Source organism: Budorcas taxicolor, chromosome 8 (assembly GCF_023091745.1).
Source record: "Budorcas taxicolor isolate Tak-1 chromosome 8, Takin1.1, whole genome shotgun sequence".
Classification (NCBI taxonomy): domain Eukaryota; kingdom Metazoa; phylum Chordata; class Mammalia; order Artiodactyla; family Bovidae; genus Budorcas; species Budorcas taxicolor.
In genome coordinates this window covers 7192382-7211817 of record NC_068917.1, presented here as the reverse complement: position 1 = coordinate 7211817, position 19436 = coordinate 7192382, and the positions used below count along the sequence as shown (strand labels likewise).

General features: G+C 38.1%; 1 protein-coding gene across 1 annotated transcript in view; it reads right to left on the bottom strand.

Moving 5' to 3' along the window:
• Window positions 1-19436, bottom strand: part of GALNTL6 (polypeptide N-acetylgalactosaminyltransferase like 6) — a 1453898-nt gene that overhangs the window by 1378028 nt on the left and 56434 nt on the right. The gene's annotated exons all lie outside the window — the stretch shown is intronic.

The following is a 19436-nucleotide window of genomic DNA, read 5'->3' as shown; positions in this document are numbered from 1 at the left end:
GCATACTGGAGTGGGTTGTTGTGCCCTCCTCCAGGGGATTTTTCTGACCCAGGGATTGAACCCACATTACCTGTGTCTGCTGATTGTCAGCATATTTTTACCACTAGCGCCACCTGGGAAACCCAAATACAATACAAAGGCAGCCAAATACCATAAATCCTCTCCATACAACACTATCAGGTGATTACCATTTATGCAGGATAATCCAGGTTTATGAAGGTGTCCCACATCATCATAAGTAATATCCTCTTTTACACTTGAGGGTGCTCTAGCTTGGATGATAAATAGTTGCTTACCCAGACGTTCGTGTGTGTGTGTTAGTGGCTCAATCCTGTCTGATTCTTTGTGACTCCATAGACAGTAGCCCGCAAGGGTCCTCTGTTCATGAAGTTCGCCAGGCAACAATATTGGAGTGAGTACCATTCCCTTCTCCAGGGGATCTTCCCAACCCAGGGACTGAACCTGGGTCTCCAATATTGCAGGCAGATTCTTTGCCATCTGAGGCACCATAGAAAATTGTAACCTAGTAGCAAAAACACATGTGACTGATACTGTATATTTAGCCTATATTGCAAATGTTAGTCTTACTCCAAACATCAGTCAAGAGTTCTAAATATTTCTACTTCATTTTATTGTTTTGTTAGGTAGTTAGAATAAGGAAGGAGTCCAGAATGGCAGTGGCTAAAAGACAAAAAAAAAAAAGAAAAAGAAAAAAGGGGTGGGGGGTGGGGTGGGGGGAGGAAAGCCCAAGAAAATAGAACAAAGGAAAGTCTGAGGAACAGAGTAAAAACCTCAGGTAGAACAAACATCACTCCTGGCTACCCCAATTTACATAGGGCAGGCCCAAGGGGAGGAGAAAAAAAAAAAAAACATATAAAAAGAGGAGCCAAAGTGCCAGGGGTCTCTCTCTCTCTTCTCTTCACGTCTTTTGGGTCATCATGCAGGATGTATTTTCCTTTATTTTCTAAATAAAACTGAGCTGTAAAACGGAGCTGTAACCCTGGCCCATCTGAAAGCTGTGATACTGGTCTGCCCAAGAGCTGTAACGCTGATCTGTCCATTGTTTCAAATTTTTGTTGTGACAAGTCAGAACCGAGAAAATTACACACTCCCCTGACATCTACAAATGTAAAGTTGTTTATAAATGAATAATGCTTAATGTGATCAGCATCATATGACTACAGAAAGTTAAAGGCAATGGATTTGAATATTTTGTTGTGCAATCCAGATAGATGAGCCTCATTTTGCTTGTTTATCTTCTCTTATAATATCTAATTTGCAGTAGTTTTATTAGTGTATTTGCAACATCAAAAAGTTGTATGCAAAATTAGTCTGGTATTTAATCATAATTTTGTTCTCATTTAAAATTAGTTCTGCCAGATTCATTATCCTTCACTCATTATTAAGAAGAAAGAGGTCAAACAGTTGTGTTTGTAGAAAGGAATCACTAATAACATAGTACTTAAATGGCAGCCAAACTAGATTTAGTGGGTTATCTTATTACTTCACCTGAAAGATATGGTATGTGATTTCAAGCATCTTTGCTTCTACTTTATGAACAGAGATAAACAAAGGCTTCCCAGGTGGCACAAGTAGTAAAGACACTGTTATGCAAGGGAAGTAAAAGATGTGGATTTGATCTCTGGATCAGGAAGATTCTCTGGAGGAGGAAATGGCACCCATGAACAGAGGAGCCTGGAAGGCAACAGTCCATGGGGCCATAAAAGAGTTGGACACATCTGAGGCAATTTAGCATGCAAAGAAGGAAAAGCAAAACAAAACATGTATTAACTGTGCTCCAATCCTGAGAAGGAGAGAGAACCAGTGGAGGGTCTACCAGCTGGAGCTACACCCTCTCTGTGAAACTCTGGCTCCACCCCTGACTCATGCTCGATGTACTCATCTTCCTTCACTTCCCTTCCCTTCATATGGCTGCTGACAGATGGTATAAAATGCGATATGTTCTGTCCCCAGTCAATATTCTGCAAGGACCCACTTCTTCCCATGGCATTTATGACAGCACTGTTTCTCTGCTTAGAAGCAAGAGTGAAAAGATCAATATTATTTTGTCTCAATTATCAGTGAAAGATCGTGTTGTCATTCAGTTACTGTCATGTTGACTCTTTGTGATCCCATGGACTACAGCACACCAGGCTTCCCTGTCTTTCACTGTATCCCAGAGTTTGCTTAAATTCATGTCCATTGAGTTAGTGATGCCATGCAACCATCTCATTCTCTGTTGCCCACTTCTTTTGCCTTTGATCTTTCCCAGCATCAGAGTCTTTTCCAATGTGTTGGCTCTTTACATCAGGTGACCAAAGTATTGGAGCTTCAGCTTCAGTATCAGTCCTTAAAATGACTATTCAGGGTTGATTTCCTTTAGGAATAAATAGTTAGATCTCCTTGCTGTCCAAGAGACTCTCAAGAGTCTTCTCCAGCACCACAGTTCAAAAGCATCAGTTGTCAAGTGCTCAGCCTCCTTTATGGTGCAACTCTGACATCCATACTTTACTACTGGAAAACCCATAGCTTTGACTAGACAGGCAGATTTTATTTTTCTGGTCTCCAAAATCACTATGGATGGTAACTGTAGCCATGAAATTAAGAGACACTTGCTCCTTGGAAAGAATTAGACAGCATATTAAAAAGAGAGACATTCCTTTGCCGACAAAGGTCCATATAGTCAAAGCTATGACTTTTTCAGTAGCCATGTAAGGATGTGAGAGTAGGATCATGAAGAAAAGATGTAACCTGTAGTTTCTCTTAGAGCAGTTCCCTGGAATGTTGTGTCCATGTAGAGTCCACAGATCCCTGGGAGAAATGTCAAAGGAAACTGGACTGAATGAAAAGCACTTTCTGAACACCAGCAGTGAATTTTTGAACATGGAGAAACAGGGTAGACCCATTTGAAGCAGCAACTGCATTCAAAATGAAGACAGAATCTCAGCCTGAGGAGGGCAAGGAGGTGACTCAGTGGGATGATGGGAACCAGGACCAGGAGGGCAGGCAGAGATAGTCAGCCCAGGGGCCAAGACTGCATCCCCCTCAAGGGAGGACCAATGTGAAACTGAGGAGACTGGGGACAGCGTTGCATTACCATTCCAAATTGGGCTGAGACTTCTAATCATATCAAAACATAATTGGAACACAAGCTCTTAGTTGCCTCCAAGGCCACAGGGCCTGAGAAAATATGTGATTCATAAAACTGATCCTTTGCTCAAGGACTGTTCTCCATATTTACAGCTCGGTATATATAGGCTGGTTTTCATTCAATTAAACAATTTTAACTAAAACTGTTCCCTGAGTGAACTCTAGGGGATGATTATTTTTTTCAGTGATAAATGGCTCTGCCCACAGTTGCAAGCTAGGCAACCAATGGCCACATCACTTTCTCGGGTTTGATCACCTTGTTGGTGTATTTTACTAACTTTATTTGTTGAAAAATGACTTCAACTATAAAGTCTAAATATTCTTTATCTTGGTAGATAAAGAAATCTGTGACAGTGCCAAGAGAAATCACTAAAGTAACTATCAAGTTAACTCATACTTTCATGCTAAGGTAGATAAGACTTAACATTCACCTTATATTTCAATGTATGGTATTTGTGTAGATTTTAGTATATTTATTTAATTCTATGTTTTAATCTCCCTTCATGTAACTTCAGTACAGCTCCAGAAATAGCCACATTATCTAGCCATTCTCTAAGAATGCATATAAAATTGGTTCTGAGACATTTTTTGCAATATCAAACAGCCTTCAGTTCAGTTCAGTTGTCACTCAGTCGTGTCCGACTCTTTGCAACCCCATGAATCACAGCATGCCAGGCCTCCCTGTCCATCACCAACTCCCAGAGTTCACTCAGACTCATGTCCATTGAGTCAGTGATGTCATCCAGCCATCTCATCCTCGGTCGTCCCCTTCTCCTCCTGCCCCCAATCCCTCCAAGCATCAGAGTCTTTTCCAATGAGTCAACTCTTTGCATGAGGTGGCCAAAGTACTGGAGTTTCAGCTTTAGCATCATTCCTTCCAAAGAAATCCCAGGGCTGATCTCCTTCAGAATGGACTGGTTGGATCTCCTTGCAGTCCAGGGGACTCTCAAGAGTCTTCTCCAACACCACAGTTCAAAAGCATCAATTCTTCGGTGCCCAGCCTTCTTCACAGTCCAAACTCACATCCATACATGACTACTGGAAAAACCATAGCCTTGACTAGACGGACCTTAGTCGGCAAAGTAATGTCTCTGCTTTTGAATATACTGTCTAGGTTGCTCATAACTTTTCTTCCAAGGGTCAAACTGCCTTAGATAATCAAAAAATCAAAATCTGTTCCACAGCACAATAGTCATCAACAAAGCTCTATGTCTGTTTTTAAAATGACTGCTGCTGCTGCTGCTGCTAAGTCACTTCAGTCTTGTCCACCTCTGTGCAACCCCATAGACGGTAGACCACCAGGCTCTGCCATCCCTGGGATTCTCCAGGTAAGAACACTGGAGTGGGTAACAAAAGAATTAACATGCTTTGCCAAGAAGTCTTTGATTCATCAGAAAATCAAGAAGAATTTTAGAACCTACTTTTCCATTATATATATATATATATAGAGAGAGAGAGACATATAGACATATACATACATACATATATATGTACATACACACATACATATATATATAATAAAGTTAGGGTTATGTTCATTTCTTATAAAAAATACTGAAGCATTATTTTAATGTTCCTGATTTGTCTCAATACTAGAGTTCTTTTGGATAACTCATTGTTGCCCAAATACACACCAGGGTTTCTGAACCCTGAATTTTTGTTCATGATTTTCTCATCTTTATTAAATCAAATGATGCCTATCCCTAAAGGGCTCATATTAAAGACTACCTTCTCCATAAAACCATTCTTGTTTTTCATGTGACAGGTATGATTTTCCTTCCTTTGAACCCATCTGCTATTTTATATTTGTCTCTACATTGTATTAGTCAAGCCTACATTCAAATCTATTTCCACGCTTCAGAGCTGTTTGAAACTAGATGGTTCATTTAGCTTTCCCTGGGGACTAGTTTCTTTACCTATAAAAGACCATAAAAAAATACATTCTAAGTTTTTTAAAGAATCTCCATACTATCCTCCATAGTGGCTGTCTCAATTTACACTCCCATCAGTGGTGCACAAGGGTTCCCGTTTCTCCATACCCTCTCCAGCATGTATTGTTTGTAGATTTTTTTTATGATAGCCATTCTTACCATGGTGAGGTTTACCTCACTGTGCTTTTGATTTGCATTTCTCTAATAATGAGCGATGCTTAGCACTTTTCATGTTCTTATTAGCCATCAGTATGGCTTATTTGGGCTTATTTGGGCTTCCCCGGAGGCTCAAATGGTAAAGAATCTGCCTGCAATGTAGGATACCCAGGTTTGCTCCCTGGGTTAGGAAGATCCCCTGGAGTAGGAAATAGCTGCTCACTCCAGTGTTCTTGCCTGGAGAATTCCATGGATGGAGGAGCCTGGTAGGCTATAGTCCATAGGGTTGCAAAGATGTCTTCTGTGAAGAAAAGTCTGTTTTGGTCTTCTGTTTTTGTTAGGGTTGTTTGTTTTTATGATATTGAGCTACATGAGATGCTTGCATATTTTGGAGATTAATCCTTTGTCAGTTGTTTCATTTGCTATTATTTTCTCCCATTCTGAGGGTTGTCTTTCATCTTGCTTGTAGTTTCCTTTGCTGTGTAAAAGCTTTTCAGTTTAACTTGCTGTATGATGGGGGAAGCTCAAACCAGTGCTCTGTGACAACCTAGAGGGCGGGGATAGGGTAGGTGGGGTGGAAAGTGGCAGAGAGATTTAGGAGGGAGCGGATGTATGTATGCTGCGGCTGATTCATGCTGATGTATAGTAGAAACCAACACAATGCTGAAAAGCAACCGTTCTCCGATTAAAAATGAATACATTAAAAATAGTAATAATTTAAAAATGCCGGCCAGCAGAGTTACTCTAAGGAACCAAGAGGGACTGTCCTTGGGGACTAAAGGTGTTTGATAACTATGCTTGATTTTCTCCGAGCTTCCTCTAATCTCACTAAAGTGAAAGTGAAAGTCACTCAGTCCTGTCTGACTCTTTGCAACCCCATGGACTAGTCCATGGAATTCTCCAGGCCAGAATACTGGAGTGGGTAGCCTTTCCTTTTTCCAGGGGATCGTCCCAATGCAGGGATCAAACTCAGATCTCCCACATTCCAGGCGGATTCTTTACCAGCTGAACTACAAGGAAGGATGGATGTTATTTGATATCAGGGGCTAGACATTCAATTTTCCATTTCTCATGGTCTTACACACACTCTTTCACAAAAGATATATATATATATTTAACTGTTGGCAGTCCATGGAGTGGCAAAGAATTGGACACGACTGAGTGCCTAATACTTTCACTATCTTCTAGCTTGTTGCTGTGGGAGTCACTTATTATTCTGGTTCTCAATTTCTTTTCTTCTTATGGAAGAAAAATATTGTGACTTCTCTTGCAAAACACTGTTCTATCTCCTGCAAGGCTGCACCCGGAGTAACCATCAATTTATATGAGTCTCTCCAAGCACATTTAATGGCCAAGGAGTAGATACTGCACCCAGTCCTGACCAATTTAGTTATTTCCTATCATGATTTTCCCTTAGGAAAATTTTAAAACATGAAATGAAAAATGAGAGTTCATCCTTGATTTGTTTTTGATGAAAACTGTGGAAGGTTAGACTCAAAATTTGTTGTTAACCATATTTCTGTCCTATTAAAAAAAACTAGTCATCAGTGCAGAAGAATAAAGTTAATATACACACAGACGCAAACGTACAGTCCTGAAAATGAGAGAATCCTGCTGGCATTCTACATCTGGTGAAGCTCTTCCTAAAAGCCTGGTTAAAGACCTGCCTTCTATGTCATGTTCATTCAAGGTGGCCTCAAATCAAAAGACTCTCTATATTTCAGTAACTCTATTAATGATGCCATTCCCTGGTGGCTCAGTGGTAAAGAATCCACGTACCAATGCAGGAGATCCCTGGTCCAAAATAATCCCACATGCTGCAGAGCAACTAAGCCCACAAACCACAGCTAATGAGCCTGTGCTCTAGAGCCCAGGAGCCACAACTACTGAGCCCACACACTAGGATGACTGAAGCCTATGCACCCTAGAGTCCCTGCTGGGCAACAAAAGAAGCCACTGCAATGAGAAGTCTGTGCACTGCCGTGGGAGAGTAGTCCTTGCCTGAGTAACTAGAGAAAAGCCCACACAGCAACCAAGACCCAGCAGAGCCAATAAGAATAATAATAACACCATCAGTTCAGTTCAGTTTGCACGCTCACTGGTGTCTGACTTTTTGCAACCCCATAGACGGCAGCATGCCAGCCTTCCCTGTCCATCACCAATTCCCGGAGCTTACTTAAACTCATGTCCATCGAGTCGGTGATTCCATCCAACCATCTCATTCTCTGTCGTTCCCTTCTCCTCCTGCCTTCAATCTTTCCCAGCATCAGGGTCTTTTACAGTGAGTCAGTTCTTCACATCAGGTGCCCAAAGTATTGGAGCATCAGCATCAGTCCTACCAATGAATATTCACGACTGATTTCTTTAGGATTGACTGGTTTAATCATCTTGCAGTCCAAGGGACTCTCAAGAGTCTTCTCCAACACCAAAGTTCAAAAGCATCAATTCTTCAGTGCCCAGCTTTCTTTGTAGTCCAACTCTCACATCAATACATGACTACTGGAAAAACCACAGCTTTAACTAGATGGACCTTTTTTGTTAAACTAATATCTCTGCTTTTTAATATGCTGTCTAGGTTAGTCATTGCTTTTCTTTCCAGGGGCAAGCATCTTTTATTCATGGCTGAAGTCACCATCTGCAGTGATTCTAGAGCCTGCCAACATAGTCTGTCACTGTTTGCACTGTTTCCCCATCTACTTGCCATGAAGTCATGGGACCGGATGCTATGATCTTAGTTTTCCAAATGTTGAGTTTTGAGCCAGCTTTTTCCCTCTCTTCTTTCACTTTCATCAATAGGCTCTTTAGTTCTTTGCTTCCTGTCATAAGGGTAGTGTCATCTGCATATCTGAGGTTACTGATATTTCTCCTGGCAATATTGATTCAAGTCTGTGCTTGGTCCAGCCTGGCATTTCACATGATATAGTCTGCATATGAGTTAAATAAGCAGGGTGACAATATACAGCCTTGACGTACTCTTTTCCCGATTTGGAACCAGTCTGTTGTTCCATGTCTGGTTCTAACTTAACTTGCCTACAGATTTCTCAGGAGGCAGGTATGGGTGTCTCACATTCCCATCTCTTAAAGAATGTTCCACAGTTTGTTGTGATCTACACAGTCAAAGCCCTTGACATAATCAATAAAGCAGAAGTAGATGTTTTTCTGGCATTCTATTGCTTTTTCTATGATCCGATGGATGTTGGCAATTTGATCTCTGGTTCCTCTGCCTTTTCTAAATCCATCTTGAACATCTGAAAGTTTATGGTGCATGTACTGTTCAAGCCTGGCTTCGAGAAGTTTGAGCATTACTTTGCTACCGTGTGAGATGAGTGCAATTGTGGGGTAATTTGAACATTCTTTGGCATTTTCCTTCTTTGGGATTGGAATGAACATTGACCTTTCCCAGTCCTGTGGCCACTGTTGAGTTTTCCAAACATGCTGGTGAATTGATTTTATTGACTTTAACAGCATTGTCTTTTAGGATTTGAAATAGCTCAACTGGAATTCCATCACCTCCACTAGCTTTGTTCATAGTGATGCTTCTTAAGGCCCTCTTAACTTCACACTCCAGGATGTCTGGCTCAAGGTGAGTAATCACACCATCGTGGTTATCTGGGTCATTAAGATATTTTTTGTATAGTTCTGTGTATTCTTTCCACAACGACACCATATTCCTCCTTCAAATCCACACCCTATGAGTTATGATGAGGGAATTACACATTCATACACTCTCACACACACACACAGACATTCTCACACACATATCCTTTGCTAACTGACACTGCTAAAACTGCAATATGTCAAATATTGACATACTTATAATCTGTTTAATTAGTAAGCCATAGATATAAGTTACACAAAGGTAGAATTCCTCATCTCTGTGGAAAATGGGGATGATTAATTATATAGAGTAGTCAGATTGATAAATCACTACTGTAAAGTCTTTAGAGTCATTAAAAATCAGTCAGGAAAGAAAAGTGGCTTTTCAGGATTAGGCTTATGGAAGCAACCTAAGAACGTGCTGTGTGTGCCATTGCTCAGTCGCGTCTGACTCCTCATGACCTCATGACTTCTAGCTCACCAGGCTCCTCTCTCCATGGGATTTCCCAGGCAAGAATACTGGACTGGGTTGTCATTTCCTCCTCCAGGGGGTCCTCCCAACCCAAAGTCAAACTTGTGTCCTCATGATCTCCTGTACTGCAGAGAGATGATACTTTACCACTGAGATATTGGGGAAGCTGGGCAACCCTAGAAGGAGCCCATCAACTCCTATTCAGGGCTGCTAAACTAGGCAGGATTTTCAAAGTGAAGTATAGACAAAGCTATACCCTGCTGCTGCTGTTGTTGTTGTTTTTAACTTCATTCCTTTTCATTATTTTTTTTTGTTGTTGTTGTTGTTTTCATTTTGCTCCCCTGATTGGATGATTTTAATTGATCTGTTTGCAAGCTCATTGATTCTTTCTTCTGCTTGAACAAGCCTGATGTTGAAGCTCTGTATTTAAATTTTCCATTAAGTCATAGTATTCTTCACCTCTAAAAATTCTGTTCAGGTCTTTTTTTGTTTGTTTGTTTTCCATCTCTTTGTTGTACTTCTCATTTTGTTTTGTTATTTATCTGATGTCATTAAATTGTTACTCGCTGATCTCTCATGACTCTCTGAGCATATCTAAAACAATCATTTTAAATTCTTACTCAGGCAATTCCTGAATCTCCATCTCTTTGGGGCCAGTTCCTGGAGGCTTACTATAGTTTTTTGGAGGATTAAAGTCCCAGGCTTTAGACAAAACCTTAAGACCCATGATGTTACAGAAACTAATTTTCTGCTAGGCACAGAATCAGTGCTAAAATTAGATGATTATAAAGTAGTTTTTCTTCCATATCTGGCACACCCAATTGGCACTTTCATATGCTTAGCAGACAGTTAAAGTAACATGTAAATTATGAGCATTATGTGCAGTGTTCTGGGAAGTACAGAGAACACACAGGGAGGCATTTAACTAAAATCTGTGGAATCAATAATAAAGCACTTTGAAATAAGAAATTTCTAAGATTAAACACAAAAGTCAAATAAGGAGAAAAAAAAGTACAGGGTTAGAAAAACTGAAAAACCTCAAATGATATTGATTTTGAGAAAATGTAAGAATTTCATTATGAGTAAGACCAAATTCTGAGTGTAGTTGTGAGAGATGTTAGGGCGGCAAGCAGAGCCAGAGTTACACAGAGTATTGTTAACTGCACTGGTACATATTAAGTGCTAACTTTATCTTAACTCATATTTAAGACTGTGGACTACATGTGAAGATTTGTGTTAGAGTCAGGTAAAAGTTTTAAGCCAAGAAGTAACATACGTGATCTGATATTTTAAAAAGTATCGCTGTGGCCCCTTTGTGTCAGGTTGGGACTCTGACAGCAAATGGTTCATAGGAGCAAGTGAAGGAGAACAGTGGTCTGATTTATAGTTGGGAGAGTTAAGACGAAACAGTGGGGAATTATTTTGTGAGCAGAATAGAAAACGTGATTGGAAGGATGTGGTGAGTGAGTAAGTAGAGAATCACAAGTGACTCCTAGGTTTTTGATTGGAGTTTGGGAGAATATGGTTGGTTCCTGATATAAGAATGGATACTCTCATTTTTATTTTGCAGAATGTTCTGGCTTATTTTAATACATTTATTATACAGATGTAGTATTTTAATACATTTATTATACAAGATGTAGGATTTTTTGTCAGTTGGACTGGAAACCTTTATAGTTGACCCTTGAACAACCTGAATAGGGGCACCAATCCCATCACACAGTCAAACATCAGATTACAATTTACAACCTCAGTTACATATCCATGAGTTCAACCAACTGTAGATCTTATATTTTTTTAAAATCTGTCTTTAAGTGCACTTACCCAGTTCAAACTTGTGTTGTTCAAGAGTTAATAGTAATTTATAGATATCAATTTAGACCAATATAATTAAAACCAATATTTGACATTATTGGACCTTCTTATCCAGGAAAATATTTTATCTCTAAATGGTATGCTATTATTTCATCTATAGTTACTTTCACTCTCTCTACAGTCTTATAGTTTTCATCATCTAGCCCATATATATGTTTCTAAGCTTATTATACCTTATGTATTATAAAAGCATTTTATTAAAACAGTATTCTCTATATATTTTAACTAGAAATTATTAGCAGTTATTTTATATAACTGGCAATAACTGACAATTATTTTAACTGGCAATTATTTATTTAAAAATTTGATGATTTTGATATATTTATTTTATAAATTTGCTGGAGTAGGAAATGGCAACTGATTCCAATACTATTTCCTGGAAAATTAAATGGACAGAGGAGCCTGGTGGGCTATAGTCCATGGGGGTGCAAAGAGGCAGACATGATTGAGCACAGGCACACACACATTTTTATAAGGCACCATAAACACAGCATTATTGAAAATAAATTTTAGGTGAATCTTTCTGGTTTTGTAGACAAGTGGTCATAGGGAAAAAAAATAAACCTTTACAGTGTGATATTCTGCCTTTTCACTTTCAAATTGCATTATTTATCTCTTCCAAAAAATGTTTAAAAATCACACTTATAACTAGCTTTTAAATAAAATTTTCTCATTTCAATGATCATATATGAGAATTTTATTGACTCAGAGTATAAAAGATATCTTAAGTAGCCTTCCATTTAAAATTAAGAAAGAATCATTCAATTGGTTAGTTTATGATAAATTTTATCAATGACTTTATAAGATCCATTTAATAGATCACATGATAAAATATGTCATCTAGTTTTATAATTTTAAACTACCACAGTTTATCTGGTATTTTTTAAAATTCAGTGCTGCATTCTATTGGCTAATATGTAATTTATAATGCTAGATTTTTTTTTTTTCCCCCAAAATCACTAGTACTTTCTTGGTGAAGTGGTTAGTTTGGTGAGAAGACCGTCTTTACGTTAAACTTCAGAATTATGTTGACTCTTTGTAGTAATTTGGAAAGCTTTCCATCTATTTCTAGGTATTGAAATTGTTAAGTTTAGTGTTTTTGCTTACATGAAGTTTTATGTCTACATGGAGGTTTAAAGCACAACCATGGAAAGTCTGACATCAGCAAGGGGGTTAGGTCTCAGAATTACTTTTCAATTTAGTTATGCACACTGAACTTTGAACTTCTAAAATAGCTGGGCGTATTGGTCTTATTTGCTTTTGGCATCTAGTGTTTAAGATATAAATTTATACAAAATCCATACAGTGCATTCACTATAGTAAACAGTATGTTGGTTCACCAAAAACACTAAAAACGGAGTTGCCACTTGATCCAGCAATCCCTCTTCTGGGCCTGTATTCAGACAAAGCTATATTCTGAAAAAATGTCTGCACCCTTATGTTCACAGCAGGACTACTTACAATAGCTAAGGCATGAAACATCCTAAGTGTTCATCAACACATGCATAGATAAGAAGATGTAGTATATATACATGTGTGTGTATATATATATATATATATAAAATGGAAAATTGTTCAGCCTTCAGAAAAATGAAATGCCATTTGCAGAAACATGGATGAACCTAGAGATTATCATACTAAGTGAATTTATTATGTCAGTCAGAAAAAAAAAGACAAGTATCATATTACTTATATTTGTGATCTAAATTATGATAAAAATCAACATATCTACAAAACAAAGACTCACAAATATAGTAAACAGACTTGTGTTTGTCAAAGAGAAGGGGGAATCCCAGAGGGAAGAAATGGGAATTTGGGATTAGCAGAGACAAGACAGTATATATAGGATGGATAAACCACAAGGTTCTGTCCTCCTGTATATGGCACAGGGAGCTATATTTGATACTTCAGAATAAACCATAATGGAAAAGAATATATATATATGTGTGTGTGTGTGTGTGTGTGTGTGTGTGTGTGTGTGTGTGTGTATGTGTGTGTGTGCACGTGTGTGTATAAAACTGAATCACTTTTTTTGTACATAGGAAATTAACAAAGATTTTAAATCAACTGTACTTAAATTAAGTATAATAAACTCTGGCATTTTCTTAACTACTTTTCCTACAAAATAATCATGAGCATATAGATCTGAGGGACTAGTTCTCATAGTTTGACTACATTTACAATCTAATTCTGTGATATAAGATAGGGATTATTCAGTAGACAGTATCTTAGAGACAAGTTGCTATATGTGATCATAAGGGTAAGAACTACAAAGAATACTTATAAAATATATTTCACAAGTAATCAAGAAACCTTACCACTTTGAAGATAGTTAGGAAATTAACCTTAAAAGTAGAATATTCTTCTATTCAGGTGCATTGTTATTTAATATATGCACTTTGTCCTGCTGGGAAATTTCACTTTGGGAGACTTAGTTAGAGATGGAGATTTAATCATTCCTGTAAGCTAATGACATAATCATATTTTGTGCTGATTTAATCATCTATTAAAGCCTTTACAGAAGCTTTAGAACAGTTTATGTAATATATTAGTTTGCTACCAAATTATAGAAAAATGAAACAGATTGCTAAAATGCAATGAGAGCAGATCAAAAAGTAGATCAAAAAGTTTGAAAGCAAAAATAGAGGTAGACTATCTTAGTTATTTTAAAGAAAATAGGGAGGCAATTACCAAGAATATATGAATTGAAGTTTTATCTTCTTTCAAAAATTCTAAGTCCATTATTTTATTTATAAAGATGCTACTTTTCTAGTCTCTCTATATAAAATAATAGAAAACCATGTAGTTATCTCTAAGTTGAACAGAGAGGTCTACAATAAATTCTAAAAAAGCAATTGACATTGGTCATAAAAAGACAAACTTATTGATCAGTTGTCCTATACTCAGGCTGAGCAAAAGAGAATTTTCCATATTTACCAGCACTTTTCATTCTGAGGCCTTATAAATTTCAGAGATGGTATTTCATGCAATTTTCAAATGATTAATGTTCTACTAAACTGCAAGTCTTCCCTGAATCCAATCTATAATCCTGTAGTAGGTAGTTTTAAGAGAATACATGCCTAGATTTATTTTTTAAAAATTCTTTGAAATTACAATTTTTAAAGTAAATTTTTTGTTCTTTCAGGTTACACAGTACTCCATATTTCTACTGTAAAATATAATTCTGATCTTTATTATACACATTAAAAAAATATCACTCACTTTTAAGTGTTCATTTAGAATCAACAGATTTTAATTCAACAGCCAGCCATTTGGTCTTGATGAAAATTCAGATGATATTAGAGTAAATAGAATGAATGCTACTGAAATGTTTAAGACCTTTTATGTTATCATATTTAGTTAACTGAGGACATTCATACTGCTAAGAGAACATAATTTAATAAAATATTTTAAAGTAAAAAGTTCACTATTACTTAGCAAAATTAAGACATTTGAAATTCCATTATTACACAAAATGTTGTTGCTGTTTAGTCAGTAAGTCATGTCTGACTCTTTGTGACCCCATGAAATGTAGCACACCAGGATTCCTTTTCCTCTGTTCTCTCCTCTAGCTTGCTCAAACTCATGTTCATTGAGTTGATGATGACATCCAACAATTTCATCCTCTATGGTCCCCTTCTCCTCCTGCCTTCAGTCTTTCCCAGCATCAGGGTCTTTTCCAATGAGTCGGCCCTTCACATCAGGTGGCCAAAGTACTGGAGTTTCAGCTTCAGCATCAGTCCTTCCAATGAATATTCATGGTTGATTTCCTTTAGGATTAGCTGGTTTGATCTCCTTGCTGACCAAGGGAGTGTGTTCTTTATAAAATGCTACTGGCCTGTTCATAAGGCATGATTTCAATACATTATTTAGACTCAGGATCCCTTGGTCTAGTGTTTTAACTTCTTTCTTCTTGAGTAAAATGTAAATTTCCACTTGGGCTTCCCTGGTGGCTCAGAAGTTAAAGAATCTCCCTGCAATGCAGGAGACCCAGGTTCATTATGTTCTGATATATTATAATGAAAAAATATTTTCCAAATTCTCAAAAATTACATTTTATACATTAAAAATTTAAACAGATTAAAATATATTGGAAATATTTCAGGATTTGGGTATATTTTACTAATAAGTAATTAATCAAGAGTTCACTTCACACTGACATTTTGTTTTTCTATACATTTCAAATCAATAGTGTGGTAATTTTTTCCCCTAAAGAATGAAAAATTAAGTCCAAAGAAAAATCATCTTCATTTGTATTCTCTTCTGCAACAAGCCTACATATGGATATGCTGCTACTAATGGAATATGACATTTGAAAAATTACCTCTCAAATAAAATTGTAATTTATCACTGCAGGCCTCTGACATACATATACCACCACAGAATAGTGTTGTTTAGTCATATCCTACTCTTTCTGATCCCATGGACTGGAGCCCACCAGGCTTCTCTGTCCATGGGATTTCCCAGGCAAGAATACTGGAGTGGGTAGCCATTTCCTTCTCCAGGGGATCCTCCCAGCCCAGTGATCCAACATGCCCCATACGTCTTGAGTCTCCTGCATTGGTAGCTGGATTCTTTACCACTAGCGCCACCTGGGATTTACTTAGTGTTTCTCCATTCTTCCTTGGTGGCTCACATGGTAAAGAATTCACCTGCAATGCAGGAGACCTGGGTTTGATTCCTGTATATTGTCAAGGCTGTATATTATCACCATGCTTATTTAACCCATATTCTGGGTTGGATGAAGCACAAGCTGGGATCAAGATTGCCAAGAGAAAAATCAATAACCTCAGATATGCAGATGATACCACCCTTATGGCACAAAGTGAAGAAGAACTAAAGAGCCTCCTGATGAAAGTGAAAGAGGAGAGTGAAAAAGTCATTCTCTCTTTGATGACTGATTATCCTAAACTGGGTGAGTCTAGAGGATAATGATGAAAGGCACATGGTCTTGTGCTTAAACCAAATCAGTGCAAACATATACTTTGCATTCCTTTACTCTGATTCCTCTTCTCTTACAGGATATTTCTCCTCTAGACTGGATGCTTAATTTTCTCCTGGATGTGTGATAAATGTCATGGTGGTTTAGTTGTTAAGTTGTATCTAGACTATTTGTGACACCACAGATTATAGCCCACCAGGCTCCTCTATCCATGGAGATTCTCCAGGCAAGTATACTGGACTGACATTTCCTTCTCCAGGGGATCTTCCTGACCCAGGGATCAAACCCGTGTCTCCTACATTGGCAGGCATATTCTTTACCATTGAGCTACCAGGGAAGCCCATGTGTGATAAATGGAGAAACCCAAATTGCAAGGCTATAAATTCAGAGACTGTGTTCAAATACAAGCTCTAATATTTACTAGCCCTGTGGTGTGAGAAAGTTAAATTAGCTGATTTCATCTTCTGGATCAGTAAATGGATTTAATATTGCTTTGCTGAGAAAAAAATATGGAAATATTTGAACAGGGCCTATCTATCTATGCCAAATACCTGGTAAAAATTGTTATTATGGAATATTTAATCAAATGATGGGGTGATCAAATGGTGAGGACGGGGTTAACTTGCGAACCTGAGTTGCTTAATTCTTTCACATTCCAAAGAAGGGTCTGTCTTCAGAACTGTCCCTTGGCTGGCTCCGTGGATATAAAATCTGAGTCCTTGAATATTATGCATAATATGCATGCTCTGGTATACCTGAGGGCTTGGATCATGTGGTGCTGATTTGACCAGATAAGTGTATCCTGACAATGTGATTAAAAAGCAGAGATAACACTTTGCCAACAAAGATCCATATAGTCAAAGCTATGGCTTTCCCAACAGTCATGTAAGGATGTGGGAGCTGGACCACATCCAACTGAAGAAGGCTGAGCAACAAAGAATTGATGGTTTCGAGCTAGTGCTGGAGAAGACTCTTGAGAGCCCCTTGGACTGCAAGGAGATCAAATCAGTAAATCCTAAAGGAAACCAACCCTGGATATTCATTGAAAGAACTGATGCTGAAGCTCCAATACTTTGGTCACCTGATGTAAAAAGCCAACTCAGTGGAAAAAACCCTGATGCTGGGAAAGATTGGAGGCAGGAGAAGTGGGTGACAGAGAATGAGACGGCTGGATGGCATCACCAACTCAATGGAGATGAATTTGTGCAAACTCCAGAAGACAGTGAAGAACAAGGGTGCCTGGTGTGCTGCAGTCCCTGGGGTCACAAAGAATCAGATGTGACTTAGCGACTGAATAATAACAACAATGAAAACAACATGACTGATGCTGAATGACTGTTTTGGAGGATGTGAGGGAACAGAATGAACAGGATATGCTGACATCAGGTATGCAAGCAGGTAAACGCACACCTGGATTCTAAACAAAACTGTTTTTATATTTCCATCTCCAAGTAATATATTTCCATCACCCTTATAGAATCTTAAGGAATGGATATGATATTTTAGAGAAAAATGTTATCCAAGAAAGATAGAATACATTTTAGTCTCCTACAGCCCTAGACTTCTTACAGAGGTACCTAAAGTGTAGGGTTTTTTTCTTAGTATAACTCTGAATTTCATGAACTATTACATACAAAATGGTAAGACCCAGAAGATCATTTATCATTTTTTCTACCCCTGTTAGTATACAATAGATATGGCTAGTAATATAATTTTAACACATAATTGATAGCTGAAAATAGTTCCAAAAATGACAATATGATATTTTCTTAATTGGTGGTGCTGGTTTCCCAGGTTTTGCTAGTGGTAAAGAACCTACCTGCCAATGCAGAAAACAAAAGAGACACATGTTAGATCCATGGGCCATGAAGATCCCCTGGAGGAGTGTATGGCAACGCACTCCAGTATTCTTGTCTAGAGAATCCCATGGACAGAAGAACCTGGTGGGGTATAGTTCAGATGGTCTCAAAGAGTCAGACACGACTGAAGCAACAGCATGCAAGCAGAGTAAAAAGAATTGATCTCATTCCTTTACACAATGTCTACTTGCTAAAAGGTTGTACATTATATTAATAATGATAGTATTAATCATTATTTACTGATATTATTAATCATATAAATGATATTGAGATTAGATCTATAATAAATGTTTCTCAAAGTGACTGAAGAAGACAATTCATGTGTGTTAAAGCAAGACAACAGGCCAAAATGGAGTTGCTTATGCTAAGCCCACTTCACTAAACCAAAACTCAGCTTAATTACAGTTTTGGCTCTCCCAGAAATGGAATATTCCATCAGAAATCCCCTGATTAGCACTAGGTAGATCATCTATGTGACAGCCTGACGAACTTCAAAGGAAATTAACCCTGTAATAACCAACCCATTTTTAGCCAGTACAATTTTCTGATCCTGGCTTCCTTCTGGTTACAAAAATCTTTCATGTTATACAGCTCATTATAGCTCCTTTCCATCTGCTAGGTGGGGTGCTGCCTTATTCCAATCTATTTTAGTGCAAATAGAATGTTTAACTTGCCTCAATTTATCTTTTAAGAAGAGACACAAACTAACTTTTTGCTCAGTTGCTTCAGTCATGTCCAGACTCTCTGTGACCTATGCACTGTAGCCCACCAGGCTCCTCCTCTGTCCATGGGATTCTCCAGGCAAGAATACTGGAGTGGGTTACCATGCCCTCCTCCAGGGGATCTTCCAAACACAGCAATCAAACCTATATCTCTGGCATCTCCTGAGTTGTGGACAGTTACTTTACTGCCGGAAGCCAGTGTGAGGAATCCCGCCTGTGACAAGGTCATGAGGAAGGAAGCTGACATACACAAGGTCGTGATCAGACTTCAGGGGTCCCCCTGGAATTTCCTGAGCATGTACCCCAACAAAAAAAAACAAAAATCTGCCGGCTTTTGTACTCTGCTTTTCCACTCTTCTGATAGTCTCTGGAAAAAAAGTCAACTCAGGGCTTTAGTCTTCTGCATTTGAAAGTGATTTTCAGTTAAACCCCCTCTGATAGCTCTCTAGCTTGCCTAACAGGTTCCCCGGACCTCTTATAGCTTGTGAATTGCTTACAGTCCCCCCATCTGCGAGAGGCACAAAGCTTAAAAACAGCTTAAAAAAAGCTTAAAATCTTTATCTTCTTAAAGATACAGAGCCTTTTCTAAAGAGCTAAAAATCATATTGGTGATGGGTTTTCACTGTTGACTTAATGATTGCCGCCAGGCCTCCATATTCTTTATCTTTTAGGCACCTGGGAGGATGTTAATCAATGTAAATGGGATATGGAAAAAGATATATAGTAGTTTTG